At 38.4% G+C, this 18,268-nt stretch overlaps 1 protein-coding gene across 1 annotated transcript in view; it reads left to right on the plus strand.

Moving 5' to 3' along the window:
- OSMR (oncostatin M receptor) overlaps nucleotides 1-18,268 on the plus strand; it is a 116,243-nt gene that overhangs the window by 9,629 nt on the left and 88,346 nt on the right. The window contains exons 2-3 of the mRNA XM_014268294.3: nucleotides 10,113-10,187; nucleotides 16,336-16,411. The gene's annotated coding sequence lies outside the window, so the exon portion shown is untranslated. The remainder of the gene's footprint in view (nucleotides 1-10,112; nucleotides 10,188-16,335; nucleotides 16,412-18,268) is intronic.

Genomic DNA, 18,268 nt, shown 5'->3' on the forward strand with positions numbered 1-18,268 from the left:
TTTTTTTTGTTCTCCTTTCCCCTCTCCTTTGCTCTTTTGCTTAGTTATTCTGAAGCTGGTTAAAAGCTACCTTAGCACTTGCTTACAAAGGTCTGTAGTCTGTGGTGCCAAGTGTCACAGAAATTTCCGGGGAGCGAGCCCTCATTCTATTCTGCAGCAGTCACTGACCAAATGTGGTGCTACTCTTAACTTTTGAGACAAAACACTAGCTGCAGAACCAACCCACTAAATAATCTCCTGGAGATGCCTTAAAGTTTCCCCTCTAACTTCAGCACTGTACAAGAGATAACTTTCACAAGAAATCTCTGTACTGGAAACAAATGGGAAGCTTGGCACTCTAAAGATTAGAGAGGAAGGGTTATCCTTCTCTTCAGCTATCATTTGCAGCTTACAGCAGTTTGGAAAGATAAAGCTATGTAAATGTTAAATTTTATTGAGGGATAAAACCAGCTCCGTATTTACTAGCATGTATGTTTAATATCAAATCTGGCCAGGCAAAGTGACAAATCCCTTGTCTTTGATGTATTCAGGAGCATATCAGGCCTGTGCAAACCTTTGCTGTCAGTTTTATTGGGAAAAGAGCTCTATACCATAAGACCTATACTCTCACAAAACTTTTCCTGAAAAAGATGAACAGAGCAGAGATAATAACTGTAGTGACATTATCACTAGAAAGATTGTTACTTTATCACTGTGACTCTTTCTTCCCCATAATTTTATTCCTAAAAGCCCATTAATGATGTTTAAAGGGTGTGTGTTAATGCTTGCTTTGGAAACAAATGTAATTAACATATAATTTGTGATTTTTGCAATTTTGCTTTTGAAATTAATGCAACATTGAATAATATTTGCAAGTTTCAAAATTGATACATCTTGATTTCTTGAGGAAGAGTTTTATTCTTGAAAACCTCTTTTGTTAGTCAAAAGGGAAGCAACATTGGGCAGCTTCTGAATAGCCTTGATAAATTAACTAACAATTGCTGATCAATCTATACCCAAAATACAATCAATATCCAAATTTCACATATTACTTCTGTTATAAAGCTTAGTTTTCTTTTTGTTCAAGGCTGGTAATTTTTCTATATTCTTTTGATTTATTATTATAAAAGTATTTAGTTTGATTTTACAAAACTGAGAAAGAGAGGCAACAAACACACTTCCAAGGAGCTATATTTCACAACATTTTATTTTCCAGTCTGTGTTTTTTGTGACCTTCAAAATCTCCTGTTAAAGCCTAGTAATTTCTGAAGAAAGGAACCTATAGCATTTAAAATAATCCAAAATTATTTAGATAATAAAGAATCTGTGGCATTCTATGAACAGACGAAGAACTCCATGACAATATTTTATATGACCCCATTCATCCAGCAAAATCCAAGGTCCTGATGGCTTTTGAAAAGCAAGAGAAGTTATGCAGATCCAGAGAAAATAAAACATGTAGAGCTGCCTTAGGCATCAGCAGTTTCTACCTCCCTGATGCTCTTTGGAGTGTGATCTTCTTGACATGATTTTGATGACAGGAGCTTGGAATCTCTACAAAGTACATCTTTTGGCACTGATCTCCCAGGTTTGCAAAAGACATATAAAATATTGTGTTCTTGGTTTCCCAGTGAAGTCACAGGACTGCCTTGGGTGTTCCAGTATCCTTAAGACATTTACCCATTTTCCCACTGTTTCAGAATGACAGAACTGAAACCAATACTTGTCCAGGGAATGCGTGAGCCTATTGGTATTTGAAAAAAACAGCAAAAAGCATTTTCTCTACCCCAAACTTTTGCTAGAAGAACTTTTCTGGTACATATTTGTGAAGATATGCATGGCCAATGAACAAATAAATGAGCAGGAAGAGAAAGTAGCATGAAAATAGGAGAAGTCACTGCAGAAGCACATGCCACGAGCAATATAAAGTTAGATGAGAGCTCCTATGAGTGCTGCCTGAAAGGAACAGGGACTTAGAAGCAGTGGAAGAGCATCCAGCTGTTAGAGGCTGATCAGGAATAAAGGCTTACTGGGGTCTTTGCGCATAAATTAGGGTGCAACACAAAAGGTCTGACTCTGTCGCTACCTTCTTCTCTGAATATGAATCATCTACAACAGCCTAAATTTTGTTAATTGCTCAAATGAAGTGGGGGACCTGAGAGGAAATATTACCTGTAAGGCTCATAAAAAACTACCAGGAATGATAGGATACATGAATATTAGGAATATCCGAGGTACAAAGTATGATTCCTGAACACTGGACAGCTGCTCAATGTCATGTTTTGCTTTCAACCTGAATGGTTGCTACAACGGCCGAAAGAGCTGGCAACTGAACTGAAAACTTAAATACAGGGTGTCCAGTCTTCATCTGCAAGTCCGTCTTGTATAAGCTGTTTTGGATAGATTTTGGGGCTTTGCTCTGCTTCAGTCAAATGATTTAGAAGTGGTAGCATATATGACATGAGAAGTAATTTTCACAGGCAATTTCTGTATTGGAAACAAGAATTGGAAAGCATGGGGCTGTAGTGGTTAAGGTGCAAAGGTGGAAGATTACTCACAGAACAGTGGCCACAGATTTACAAATCCAGTGATTAGTGAATTCTGGCATGAAATATTGTCGTGCTTTTGCTACTGAGCTCAGCCAAACAGGATAATCACTGTAGAGACAAGGAGATTAATTTAAAAATTGATGAGCTCTCGCTGCTGATACTTGTTTCTGCAATCACAAACCAACAGTTTCGAGCTGAGATCCCGCTTCTGAAATAATTGAAAATGCTTAAATAAGAAAACAAAGCAAAAAGAAACAGAGGAAGAGTAAAAGAGGGGCAAATACACTGAAATCCACCTGTCACTAACTTCTGAATACAAGCACTTTCATATTAGAAAATGTCTGTATCATCTGTCAAGATCTTGATGTTCCACTGGAAATTTCAGTGCAGAAAGAATGAACGAATGTGCTTTGGCCAGCTTTTTGATTTTTTTTTTCTTTTTTTCAGCAATAATCCTATTTTTTATGTATTCAGCTTGTGATTTTTTAACACATTTCCACTGACTTCTCCTGAGTGACATAATTTGATAATGATAGACTGATAGACAGACAGATAATGATAGAGCATTCAGTATTTAGTGATCCCATGTGATTTTCATTGGAGTAAAATAAAGAAATGCACTGATGATTTTTATAGATGAAGGCTTAAAATAAGATCAGAAGTTTTGAATAATTTCATGTTTAGTAACACAGACAGGTGCCAGCTTGAATGTCTGAAAACTACATGTGGAGATATGCAAAAAAAATTGCCTTTTAAAGACACTTATACAGGAAGATTATCAGCAAAATTGTTAAGATGAAGCGTTTATTAAAGTTTTATGCTGTTTATTTCCTATTAAAAATAGAAGTCTAGAATATATTTTATAAAAGTCTATCAACTCACATAGAAATTACAATGATAAGATGTCCTTGAACTTGTAAGGGGATGAAAAACCTTTTCTGAAGTCCTTGATCTGAAAATCATGAGCGTTCAAAGTTCATTTGTTTGAGAGATGATGCATGCAGCAACAGATGGACCCTCCCGAGGAAGCCTGAGTATATTCAAAAACTTCCTACTGATTCCAGTAAAAGTCCTTGTACAGAAAGTTCCAGCTCACTTCTTGTTTACTTGGTTAGCTGCTGTAGAGGAGTCACATAGGATTTCCCTAACAAATCACATGTTCTCATATTGCAGCATCCTTGAGCCAAATGCATAGAAAACCTTGGGTAACCTTTTCTTCTTCAATATACACAGCGAGAAAAAAAATCTGTTTTCAACATTTTTGGCCCCTGCATTACATAGATGATGGCCAAATAATGACCTATTCAGCATATTTCCTCCTGCACTCTGAACAGTATCTGTATAATTTTTCTGTCAGTCTTACCCTTAACAGACTGAAATTTATAAGTAAGAGGGTCATACATATAGTAACACAACATGAATGTAGGCTTGCAATTTTGAGTATTAGTTCATAGGAAATTGCTCTGTTCTAGATGCTGTGAGCTATTTTCCTGTGCCTACTGAGAGACAAAGAGAGCTATGGCTGGAAGAAGCTTTGAAAGAGTTTTTGGAAAGTCTGGCTTCCAATATCTGCTTCTTTCTTAGGCGCTTCAAAGTCACACATGGCCTCGCCCTTGAGCACTTGGCTTTCATAAATAATTCCCTGAGCACTGAGTGCAACTGCCTTCAGTCTGTTCTTATTGTAAAAGATGCCTAAAGATAGCCAATACAAAACCAGAACAACACAGATTTCTCCAGATTCCTACTAGAATGTGTCAAGTTGAATACTTGTCACAAGAAGGGGCGATCTGAATTCTGACCCCTGCTCCAAGAACTCTGCCCTGAATCCACTCACAATTTAATATAAATAGCCCTTAAAGCAGGACCAGAACTCAGAGTTCCATTAGTCTATGTAGGTGCCACAATTACTGAATTACTGCTGTCTTTTTCCTGCTTGGTGAGATCTGAAGTCTTTCTATAGAATGACTTGTTTTTCACAGAAGGGAGGAAAAAGATATTGATTGCTTGTGTCACATACACAGTTGAAGGAATACCTGCCTTGTATATGCAGTTTCCTACCAAATGTGTAAAACACTTTAGGTCACTAGTTTCTTTACAGTCTACACAAAAGAGAGCTGCACTTACTCTTCAAAATACCCATTAAGATATCATAATTTTCACTGTCATGGGTATTTCAATTTTCAAAAATAAATATATAATTTCCAGTTCACACTGTAGCTGACTTGCCCAGAAAAAAATTATATAGGCTTTCTTGTAATAGCTGTGAAAGATTTTTCATTCCACTTGTGGAATGAAAAATAGCACACTCATGACTTGGGAAAATAGGAGAGAAGGTGATAAGAATTTCTACTGATGTTTAGGGGCAGCAGATTTTTCATTACACTGTTTATTTATTTTCACTAATGTCATCCTCACTAACTTGTGCTCATACCACATGTAAAACAGTAGCCATTTAAGCACAATTTATTTTTTTTTGGAAGACTTTATGACAGATTTTTTTTATTTTCTTCATTTAATGCAGAGTAACTCATAAAATATTTTATGTTAATGATGGCTTTCTCACCAGTCTTCTTCCACAGAAGGCATTGACACCACTGACACCACAACAACATTGATATTGATAAAGTATGTCTTTAAGAACAGATGTTAGAATAAACCATTCCCTCCAGGACTGCATGTTAATAGTAACAGGCTTGGTTTAAATCTTTGTCATGGAAAATCTCCCTTTGAATCCAGTGGGCTTTGGATAAATTCCCTGGACTCTGAGCCCAGAAAACTTTCTTCACTAACATAGATTCATTAACTTGGACAAGTACCTGCAGAGAAGTCATGGTATGTTCTCAGTAGGTGACAAAAGTTGCACAAAGAGGAATTTTAGTGATTCAGTGATGGTAACAGCCTAGATAACCAGTCTCTGGCCATACTAGGAGTCAGAGTTTTCTGATGCAAACTAGGCATCTGATTCTTATGAAATAAGAATTATTTAATCAGACTGTATCTTGAAATACAACCAGAAGTGAAGCTCAAAACTATAAAAAAATGTACTGGAAAATATTCTTTCTCTTAAAAAAATACTTTGCAGCCCAGGTCAATAGTTCAGACACTCATTTCCAAGGTGATCTTTGCAAGTTTTACTACACATCCTTCCCACATTTGTACAGCACTGAAGAGTTAATGTCTTCAGTAACCTTTTCATTTTTGCAAAGCATAAACTTTGCAAAAACACAGTATTTTGTCTAAATAATGTGTTTAGTTCTCCTAACCAACAGAAATGAAAGGTTTTGGAAATCATGTCAAGGTCACTGTATAGACTGTGCACAAATTTTGTGGTTGCTTTTGTGTTCTCAGTGACTCACCCAAAATTGTTTTTGTATTCTTAAAATATAGATTTAGCTTCAGCTTTGGTTCAGCTTTTATAGTAACATTTGATGCACTCTGTCTTCAAATCTGGAAGATATTTGTAAAGTAATTTATCTTCGTTCTGTGCCTTTCACGCTTTCCAGAAAGCACTAGTGAATCTTTTATTTCTCTATTCAATTGTAGATAAAACTTAGCAGAAAGCTAAGTTAAAAAATAATTCTGCTATAAAATCACTTATGGGAGGGAAATACCCCTCTCTAGATTTCCAAGCCCAAAGGTGTCACTTTCCTCAATGATTTCATGAAAGAATATGGAATAAAGAATTTGGCAATTAATAGTGATCAGCTGCCTTTGAGTGGACAAGGACAGTTTATACACTCCTGCTTTAGATAATTAGAAAGCATATTTAAGCATGAGCATCCAAAACTTATGCTCATGTAGTTAAAAAGTCACTGTTTTTCCTAATTTAGGGCATGTGACATGATTGCATTAAGAAAACTGCAATGTAACTTCATAACCCATATTGCTACTGAGGTGTTATTTGGCACGAGGCATAATGTTTTAAATGCAAGAACCAGGAACATTATTATTCACTACTGTGTATTTTAGGGCAGAAGTAGGTGCATTCTTAAATACTTAGGCGAAAAGCTAGAGTCTCCAGAAAATAAGTGAGAAAGACTTTACCTTCGTAATGGCAATTAAATCTGGCTTGAAATCCACAAACTGCTTGATAATTCTGGGCAGAAAAGCTCCTGCAGCAAATGAGCAGGGAGCTACATCTCAACTTTTGTTATTACTTTCGATCCTGTCAGTTTGGCCAGCCCAGCAGCACAGTGTGCATGATAAGCACAGCTCACTTTTGCTTCAGAGACACCAGGAGCCAGACATTCCCCTCGTCTTTTCCAACTTGTGGAATATGTTCAAACTTCCGCTTAAGCTGAAGTAGAACGGCTTGAAATGTAAGGCTCCTCCTTTGTTTATTTTGAGACCTAGATGAGTAAACTCAGGAATGATGTAAATGGTGATATGGCTTGGGGTCTGGGCTGCTCATCACTTGGCAGGCTGTAATCACAATGTGCTCCTCTGTTACACGCCTGTCTCCTGCGGCATGTGGGTATGCCTGCGAGGCACAATTCTCTGCTGGTGGTCTCTTTCATTCCCACATACTTGCTGCTTTCCCCCTTCATGGATTTATAGACCATAATGACTCATGACTCCTCAGTTTGCCCCAAACTCCTTCTGCTAGAGCACATTTTTTGTGTAGCTTGTCACGTGTTAAGAACACAGTTTTAACTTAGTGCTTCCACTTTGCTTCCTTTGGATTGACCAGCCTCAAGCGGCAATGGAAGAGCTTTACCCAGATGCTTCTTGGTCTGCCTTGGGTCATCTTAACCACACATTTTGACTGCTGGAGCTATGGAGATTAAATGACTCTTCATGTTCTCTGTTAATGCCTCTTTATTCCTAATTCATTTTCTTACCCACACATGCTTAAGCAGTATTTTGTTTCTGAAGTTATTTCATTTATTTGTCTTTTTAGTAAATCACCAAGGGTCACTTCTATGTAAAACAAGATGAATTAAATTTGTCTGGTATATTCTAAACTATGGCATTATAATTTAAAAAAAAAGTAACACATGTTTCTAATACATTTACCTTCTCAGATTGATATTAATTTCCATATTCTCATTGAAATTCTGATTGTCAATTATCTGAGGTACTTTAACTGCTCATGATCTCTACAATTATTAGCTGATGGAGAAACTTGTCTAAAATTTTCTTATCTGAGTTGGCTTTATCTTCATTTATCTTAAGTCTCATTTTTCTTTCTATGTCTTTGAGGTGTCCAATTATTCTTTGTATCTTTTTTCTTCTGCAAGCACCAAAATTACTAGTGACCTCAGAGGGACTAGTGAAGATTTCTGTTCCTCCAGAAAATATTATAGTTGTGCTATGACTCCCAGGACATCTTATGAAGACACAACAAAGTCAGTCTTTCTGTGTACTCCCACTCCTGTTTTCCAGAAACCACATTTCTATTTAGTTGTTCTCTTCTGTGTAAGGGAAAGGTATTTACAATGTCACAAAAGGGTACAATGAGTAGGAAGTTTTATGACACTTATTACTGTTTATTTCAACACTTTGTTATAAATGATGGAGAAAAACTATTTACATACCAACAAAGTCAGCTTCTGTAGTCTTTGATCTATCTCATTCCACCATCCCACAAAGTTCTTTCCATCATCTCTCTGGTTACAATTATTTGGTTCTAAAATTCCCCACTCTTTATTTTTTTTCTTGATGAAAGCTTAAACTGCCTTTTAAATCTCCCATAAACTTATCATTCTCAAACAGCTCAGCTATCTTTAACACATCAATACTAAGAAAGTCACTAAAACCTCCATCCCTCTCTCCCTCTGTCCATCACTGCATCCTTGCTATCACATTCACAGTTGATCTTGTCTCCATGTGTTGTAACTCACATAAAATACTCCCACATTATGTGCCTTGTCCTTTGCTCCATTTTTGTCACCAAATCCTGAAAAGCCTGCGGGTTCCTCTAGGTGCTTTTTTGCCTAATCATGATTTCCTCACACTTAGAATAGGACCAGCTTGGGGGTCCTGTGCTCACTGTCACATGCCTGTCTCCACTTGCATTGCCATGAGCTCTTTCAATGCTTCTTTGTCCTTACACCTAGAATTCTCCTGAATTATCATCTTTGATCTGTCCTGATATCTGCTAAAGCCTGTTTTTAATTGCTACCTATTCTAAACTGTCTTACAGATACCTCCAGGATGTTGTGTTATACCTGTAATTTGTCTACTGATTTTTCTTGCCATTTTTGTGCTATCACACTCTTATAAACCTTCTGTTTTGCCTCTTGAGACAAAATGTACAATCTGATTACTGGAAACCACTTTGATCAATAAATGGATATGCTTGAACATTTTTATTAAGAACAGTTTTGTGCTGTTCAGCTGTATCCTTAACTGTGACAAAACCAATTAATAATGTAATAAACTTTAATAAATCTAATAAACTTTAGATCCCTGACTTCCACGTCTTTCTTTGCTACTTTTGTGCTGAAGCCATACATCACTATTTGGTACCACACTTTGCAATATTCTTGAAGACTATTATCACAATCAGGCAGAATTAATCTTGTAAGTTTTTAGGGATTTCTTTGCTGGGAGCACATTTTTGTATTCTCTATGTTCAGGATGTTCCACTAGCTTGAGGCACTGACAGTTTGCTTGTTTTTTCCTTCAAGGATTGTAAAAATGGGGAATATAACTCCAGAGGCTTGATATATTATCACTGGTGATATAGAGAGATATAATCCTATCTCTCTTGACTTTCTTCCTCCTTCTGACCATTGCTGCTAAAATAAATAATGATGATCCTCCATAGGAAGCAGAAGCAGTCGGATACCTTTCCCTCCATTTGGTAGAACCACCTGTGAATGATATTTCTCTCTTCATGGCACCACTCATCATGTTATTTCAATTAAACTGTTGCTTGTCTTCTCTGAGAAAGACAGCATGGATATAACCAACTGCATTAAACAGGCTGCCTTGTGCATGTCATTTTATATTTTCTGCACTATAGTTTGGAGTACTCCTGCCCTGGGTAACAATGTTCCCTGCATGCCTTGTTAGGATTTGTAGAGCAGAGGATATTTCTTGTCCCCCAGAATGGAACAGTAAGTCTAAGCTTCAAAGGCTTCTAATGAATGAAGGCCACACTTCACAGAATTTGAGTGCTTCTGTCCTTGCTTGCCTTTGAAACGTACAACCCAAACACAACACTAAATGCAGCTGTCAGAGATTTTGAGACATCTTACAGAAAATACATTTTCATGCTCTTTCTGTCAGCACTTATTATGTCAGGAGAAGAGGCATATTGTCCTCTACAGCAGTTGTTATTCCAATATTCCTTTTTCATAATAAAATCAATTGAAACTATTTAGGCAAAAGACAGCATGCTCTCATCGTGTCATGTCTAGAAGTCTGTGGGAATTCCTGTAAAGGAAAAAACCACTATGTGGCCTGCAAAGCAAAAAGGGCACAAATGCCTTTCTCTGGATATCTGCATATCTGTCTGTGCATATCTGCAGGATGAGATTGCCACTGTAGATCTAATTTAACTGATAAAGAGAAATGATGACTTAGAGTTTCTCCTCAGAGTATTTTAATCTCAAATTCCATTGTTTGTATTCCTAGGGCACAGTCACTCTTTCCTGCTGTTGAGATGCCAGGATCACAGCTACAATGGAATAGGAAGAAAAGCTGCGCAAGGTAAAATCAGGCTGCTTGTAAAGGATTGATTCAGCAAATTATATAAGCATTTTTAAACTCAAGAGAATATTTAGTTTCTTTGTTGAACGCAGATGGATGTTAGAATAAAGCATAGCTCTATTCTGAAATGCTCTGCTGAGTCATTATCTCAAAACTGATAATGACTCAGTGCAATAGAGAAGACTACAGAGTCTTCTGCTACTCAGCACTCTGCAGCCTGAACCAAGTTACTCTCCCAAGCTGCACATGGAGAGTTCTGTGTTTGTCACCCACGTGTCAATTGCAGAATTGTGTCAATTGTCAAGTGTTTCCTTGGCTCTGCTTCTTAACTGCCAAGCTGCGAAGAATTCTGCAAGACTCCTACAGGTAAAAGCAAAGGAAGATGAAGTAAACAGGCTGAAATTGTCAAGAAAGGCAACAGAAGGAACAGCAGCTGTCTCAAAAAGCCTTTACCTCAGAGGCCAACATCCTGAAGTACCCCGGGAATATGCTCTGCTCACATTCTGTGCTGTAAAAGCTTTCAAATTTAAAAGGAGAGAAACAAGGGAAACTGAGGAAAATTCTGAAATGCTAAGTACTTGGGACGCTTCCTATCCCATTGTAATAGGTGCATTTTCTAATGGATTCTTATGGTAAGTTATTATACAGTAATACAACCACAGGATATACTTGATTGCATATCTGGCCTCTGTACTTTAAGAATAATTTCTATAGGGAAGCAGATGAGTGGAGGAAAAGAGCAAGACTGGCATGGAAATTAGGTCTGGGTTCAGCTTTACATAATTCCACATCTGTGAATCTTTGAGAACATCACTGGTGGTCAATTCTGCAACAACATTCACCAATGTGAAAGAGTAACTTCTCACCTAGACAAAAGTAGCAGCCTTTGGTTGAACACCCAGCATCTTTTGCTTGTGGCAAACCAAGAACTGGAGGTTCAGTAGCTGACAGAGACCCAGGAGTACTGGAGCTTAGAGCTGCCTGAGACAAAACAATAAGAGCATGTGTATTGACAGCGCTGGTCACAGCCTCCCTCTCCTCACAACTGGCACCATGTAGTGGGATGTGTTTCCCATCACATGATGGGGGAGTCTGTGTGTGTATACCTCCAATTTCTGTGAGTCAACATCTCAGCTGAATAAATTTGTGTCCAAATAAGTTGTTTTCATTAAAAAAAAAAAAAAAACAAAACCCTCCATTAATAATTTAATAGCCTGTTAATTAAAACACTCAGCCTGTGACCTGGGATCTTGTCTGGTTCAAATTTGAGAGCAGATATTTCCTATGTCAAATGGAGCAATTGTCTTCTGTTTCTCCTGTAGAAGTTACCTCACTCAGTACAAACTTTTGAAATAGTATTTAGGAAAGAAAAAGAGAACTTCTGCTGTGGACACAGCTCTGGAGTGCTGTGATTCCTATCCCTCCTCCCGGGAGGTACTTCTGTATTTTATGAGAACCAGAAAAACTTAAACAGTCTAAAATGTCTAATTCAGTGACTCTAAGGCAGTGACTGGAGACCTTAGCTGGGGGATGGCAGGACCCAATTTTAAATATTTCTTCTTTAAAGAATTTGGAGTGAGGATGTAAAACCAATTCTTCCATTTACAAGGACTTCCTCTTGCTATCTGATTTTTGAGTGAAGGTCAATAGAGAGGTGTAATGCCTGATGGTGGAAATTTCAGAAATGTTAAAGGAAGGAAGTCAAACATGGTTCTTTTAAAAAGATAAACAGCTACATAGCAACTGATTTTAGAAGATCCTAGTGATAACATGGTACTGAAATCTGGGCCCTAAAATACAGGAACTTTTTGTTCTCATAACTTTAGATTCTGTAAATTCAGAGGTTGTGCTGAATAACTTTTCTTTCCCTTCCACAGTAAGATTCTGCATTGTCACAATCAGATAATCATTCCTACTTAGAATATCATTCCTACTTGAAAACTTTCCTGGTGGAGATCCCTATCAAAGCCTCAATGTGCTCTTTGATGCAATAAAATGATCAGCAATGCCTAATGCCTGCTGTGGCAGTTCTGGGCTGGCAGTCCTGAGATACTGGATGCTGAAAATTGATGGAGTCTTGAGATACTGGATTCTGAAAGTGTTTTCTCAGGTACAATAGATAACTAAGTAAGCTAGATGTGGTGCTTAAGCTGTAAATAATCTTCTTACATACATCTTAGTCCAAAAGATTGAATGTAAGATTTTTGAGTGGAACTGTTCTTATTCCATCCCCAGTAAACTCATCTGCTTTTTTGAGCCAACAATGTCATGTTACTTTCCTCTACAATTCCTGCCCCATTTAGCTTAGAAATTCTATGACTGCTAATGATGAAGAATTACTGTACAATTAACTGTAATATAGCTTTTGGAACTGTATAAAAGTAATGACTAGGAAATTGTGAGTCTTCTTTTTCTCCAAAACCTTGTATAGTGCTGAATAGTGTGTACTGCAGTACTTTTGAAAGTCATCACTTCAGAATGGGATTATTTGATTAAAACAAACTCAGGAAATGGGTTTATTCACTATCTGGGTTATATAAATAAGGAAAAAGTCTTCATTTTCTTTAGGACATTTCACAAGCACTAAATAGGTAAAACAAAATTACTAAGACTATCTATTGAAATCTTTGTCAAGTCAAGTTTATTCTTAACTACATTCAGCACTTAAGAAGGTAAACAGGTAGATGTGGTTATGGTTCTCATCTTGCCTTACAATTGCTATCTAGATTTATATTTATGTGGGCATGCTCCTAATGCCTGCATTCATATCAACACCATTTACATGCTTTTGGTAACCTTGTTAAGAGCTTCTAGTCACCAAATCTATACTTGTGATTCCCTGTGCTTTAGAAATACCCTGAATTAAGTGAATCTAACTTAGTAAGCACCTTAGTATTCATTTACCAACAGTATGTGTAGACATTTACAGCTTTTAGTCTTTACTACATTGCCCATGAAGAAACGTGGTAAGGGAGACCAATTTTAAAGGCATAAAAGATAATGTAAACGCAAAATGTCATTTGTGAAGGTTTAATTGCATCAGAATAATGCAATTACGTGAACTGAACATAAGGAGAGCTACAGCTAATATTTGTGTGATGCTTGGCTCAAAGAAAATATTTACTGAAAGAGATAGGGCAGAGTGCTGAATTTGATGAGTCTGGAATTAAGCACAGTAAACAGGATAAGCATTGACTCTGAAAGTTCATGCTTTATAGAGAATATTTGTGAAATAACCAAAGAAAAAGAGGAGCAGGAAAACAAGGGAGCTCTGCCAGTCTCCTTTGTAGGAGTAAACAGGATTAGGTATAATGAGATTATCAAGTAATTCTGTGTGGCAACACCCACATAAATCAACAGACAGGGGGGAGGGAAGGAGATGGACTCTGCAGTGACTGTTAATAGCAGCAATGTACCAGCCATAAGAATAAAGCTCCCCACTCCCTTGCCCCCTTCTCCCAATATGGAGGGCTATAATTAAACCTGTAACCAAGCTACAGTTTTAGTTACAGGTTTAGTTTAGTGTGTACAGTTTTAGTTATAATTTATAATTTTAGTTGCAGTGCTATAATTAAAATTGTAACCAAGTATGGTGTCCGATAGAAAGAGTTTTTCTGTCAAGCAGTCAGTGTGTTCAAGCAAGACAACAGGACAAAAGTGTTCCCATGCTGACCTTTTCCACAAGTCACTGTTTGTTTTCTCCTTAATTCTCTGGAAGCATCGTTAAAGATGTACAAGCCCATCAAAACCAGGGTAAATGTGGTTTCTGTCTGTTGCCACAGAAACAGCTCCATAATTAGGAGAGTAAAACCCATCCTGGTAGAATATCCTCTTTATTAGTGACATTCTACCTGTATCAGAATCAAGCTTGTGATAACTTCTGGAGGAATACTATCCCACTGTCATTCCTGTTACCAAAGTCTTATCTGATCTCTGTTTTTCCTTTTCCTGTGCTGTCACTGGTGTACTCAGAGTTCATCAAATTTCCTGTGCTATTTAAAGAACTTCTTGGGCTGGTGCATTATTTTAAGCCTCCCTCTGTGTGCTTTAAAATACCAACAGGAAGCATTTACCCTACACAAATCATAGTTACTGTACATTGCTCAGTTCATACAGAGAGACAAATTTGGCACATTTCATATATACACAGGATAAAGTATGAAACTAGAGGATTCTGGACCACATAACATTTTCATTTTCTGCCCACTCTTCAAGTATACTTTCCATATTAAGGAACCCTACCACAACTGCTTGGGAAGGTCTCTGAATACAACTTGGGAAGTGGCATATGTGTCATGCTGAAAAAGGTTGTGTTGTAGCAGGGGCTGTAGTTATGACTAAGGAAAATGAGAATTGTGACTTCTCATAGCAACTGACAGTGAAAACAGAACTGTGCTGTGCCAGGATCTTTTGGGTCCACCACTTGCAGAGTTATTTCACCCACATGAATCTGAGATCTTCTACTATGTGTGTTCTGCTTCAGCTCAGTTAGAAACCTACTCACACCAGGGCCCCCAGAATTTTTTATCCCTAGGTAATTTCCACATGATCTCTTTTCTCCTGTTGAGTCCAAGCAAGTAGAATGTCACCTTATTTGAAAGTTTTGTGAAAGCTATTTATTCCTATCAAGTAGGAAAAATTATGGCTTGTTATTTATCTGATAAATTTGCATGGAAAGGTTCTAAGGTTCCTTGCCAAAGCCATCAGGACTCCTTACTGCTCTGTCCTGGATCATAGGCTGCCACTTTTGAGAAAGGGGAGTAACCTGCATGCATAGGATTTCTTTCAAGCATGACTGTAGGAGGACATAGACCAGGTGTTTAACAAACACACATGGTATGAACACACCACGTATGAAAGAAAATCTATTTAATACTTACTCATTGCTGTAGTGACATGCACCTTTTTTTTTTTTTTAGTTTTTGGGTCCATGATATTGAAAATGAAAAGCAAACAATAGGTCAGCTAAACCCAAACCAGGTTGTTGGCAGCTGGGTTCCAGAGATGGAAAGATGCCAAGGAAAGCTGATTCCTGAGTGTAAAAACAAGTATCAGGAACAATGAAACAATTTTTCTCAGCTACTTTTCTTGCGTAGGAGGCATGTAGCTCTATAGATCTAAAATCCTCCTGCAAATGTTAGTGTTGTCATGTGTGTTAATTCCTCAACAGCTTGCAAGGACGGAGACATCCAAAGACAAGCTGGAAGTGATCTCTTCCCCACTCACATCTCTTCCCCACTAACATCCTCCTGCATGTGCAAGGGCAACTTTCTTGCGTTGAGCTTTGGCAACCACAAATCCACACAGATGCTTCCCAGGCTAACATATATGTAAAATCATAATGGCTAAGGTTGGAAGTGACCTCTGGAGGTCACCTGGTCCAGCTGCCCTGCTCAAGCAGGTCACCACTTGCCTAGGACCATGTGGAGTTACATGGAACCTGTGGGCTATTAGAGTCTCTGAGGCTAGAAACTCTCTCCAGGGAACCTGTGCTTGGTGAGCCTTACAGTAAAAAAGGAAAGTGTTCAGTGATCCTGCTGTCCAGAGGGAACCTCCTGTGCTTCAGTTTGTGCTGATACCCTCTCAGCCTGTTAGAGCATCTCTGGAAAGAGCCTGGCTCCATCTTGTTTACAGATTCCCTTCAGGTTTTGTTCATGTTGATGTGATCCCTCCATGAGCCTTCCCTTCTCCATGCTGAGCATTCCCAGCTCTATCAGCCTGTTCTAATAGGGACAATGATCTAATACATTAATTACCTTAGTGATGCTCCTCTGGACTCTCCAGTACTTCTGCACAAGACTTTTTATTTCCAGCAATAGCAAAGAGCACCCTATTGGGGTCATTATAATTCTGTTTGCCATCACAAACATGCTGAAGGAGGTAGAGTTTGTAGCTAGGGCTCCTGATGCAGTGTTCTACTCTCCAGCACTGCAGACAGGAGAGCTCTCCACATGCAGAACCTTCCAGTCATGAGGGCATGCTGGCTGTGAGCAGTGGCTGCACTGACCTGGTGTTTTTCAGAACCTCCCAGAATAATCTTCTCCATAACCTTACCAGACACTAGAGTGAGACTGAGAGGCCTGTATTTTCCCGGGTCATGCTTCTTGCCCTTTCAAAAGCTGATTCTCTTGCCTTCCTTTCTGTTTAGGATTAATCTCTTCCTGCCTCCTAGCAACCACTTGCCATTATGAATCCAGCCAAGAGAGCCTGTAAACATCCGCTGTGTAAGTACCTAATGCAAGTGGAGTTAATGAACTGTTGGTAAATGCTGTTCCCTCTAGCCAGCACGGCCTGAGATCTGCACCACACATGCCTCTGTCAGCACTCTCAGAAATGAGATCTTGAGATTATCAGCAAACACAGCAACTGATAACTCGTGCTTGAGTAACTGGGGAAAAATATGCTGTTTCCTTGACATACCAAATCAGATGAACTTGCTGAGGACCCTATGAATGCCTTACAGGGCTGCTAAGGTGCTAACAGAAATATGTTCATCCATGTAACCAGAGTAGCTGCATTTGGTACTTATTTATTCTATCATCAGGGGAGATAGGGAGAGGAATTAAATCAAAAACTCAAAATCTGAGTTGGTCTTTGGGGCTATCCCTTTCTCCACACTGAGTTAAAACAGCTAGACTTCTGACTTGGACTTCTCATCATCTGAGGCTAGGTAGCATGAATCTGGGTGAATCTCAGGAACCCCTTTTTTTTTACGTGTATCATTATTTCTGTGTACGAATCAGCAAAGGATGTCTAACCAGATTGGTGTCATCTGACATTTTCTCTGCATAATTTGAGGACCTGAACTGCCATGAGCATCTCCAAAATGCACCTTTATAGAATCATTGAACCACAGAATAGTTTGGGTTGGAAAGGACCTTAAAAATAATATAGTTCCAATGGTTGCCTTGGGCAACCATTATGTCATGCAAAACTGTGATCAGTGTAGATGCTACTGAAATGTGAACATTTACATTACACAATTTATTTAGCTCCTCCTGGGGGTGCCCTCTAACATTCTAGCCAGCTGTGTTTGCAAGAGGCAGATATCTACTCTGCTTATTTTATTGATGAACTAAAGTCATTCACCTTGTGAAAACACTCTGCCAAATCAATTCTTCACACTCTTTCTAGTAACAGAAAGTTTAGCAAAAATATTAGTTTAGGAGATTCCTGCCTCTTGCCCCATGGCACGATCCAGAGTTCTTTTGATTGTGCTAACACTGTGCAGTCTGTGCAATCACATTATAATGTAGATCAATGAACAATTAATTTTAAAAAGAACCCTTCAAAACCCAAAGAATTCTTACACTTCAGATTGTATTTAAGAAAGCATATGCCACTGTAATAAATAATGAAGTTGTTGTGTGGAAAAATCTGTTATAATTTTCAGTTGGATTCAGATCAGGTTTACTCATTGGCTTTGGCAAGTGAACACCCAGGTCACACAAAGAGCACTCTAAGTAACGTATAATGCAGTAAATGGCATGTGGAATACTCCAGAGAGCTCAGACAGGAAAGGTGGGATTCATCTCACTTCATGTCACACCTCTGCAACAAGGATCTCTGCTCATTTACAGATAATGGCGAGAAACAGCCTTTTAAAAAGGTGATTAATTTCAGATGATAAGATTAATTGTGCTCTGCTAAGTGCCTGTTTCTCACCACTGATTGTAAGGAAGTGTGCAGTCACTGGCTCAGCTGTGGACTATCGACAGCTGTGAATTCCTCCCTGCCTTTCCTGGCAGAGACATGTCACACTCTTGTGTGTGTGTGCACAGGCACACACATGCACATGCCTACACACAAACACACACATTTAATTCCAAGATAACATACAGGTATGTATGTTCCCATGTACAACCCCTTTCCCCTCTGATTTGCTGCCGCTTCTCTTCATGAAGTGACCATGATATATGTTACAAACCATGTGGGGTCTTCAAAGCCGAGAAGAAAGGCAACAGATCAGGCTTCCTTCTCTTGCCCAAGTCCTTCAACTTCACACCTGCTCGCAAATAGCAGCTCTCAACTGCCAGCAACAGCTTTCTCCTTGCAATCAGTTACTTTGGCTAAGCAAAAAA

Source organism: Zonotrichia albicollis, chromosome Z (genome assembly GCF_047830755.1).
Source record: "Zonotrichia albicollis isolate bZonAlb1 chromosome Z, bZonAlb1.hap1, whole genome shotgun sequence".
Taxonomy (NCBI): domain Eukaryota; kingdom Metazoa; phylum Chordata; class Aves; order Passeriformes; family Passerellidae; genus Zonotrichia; species Zonotrichia albicollis.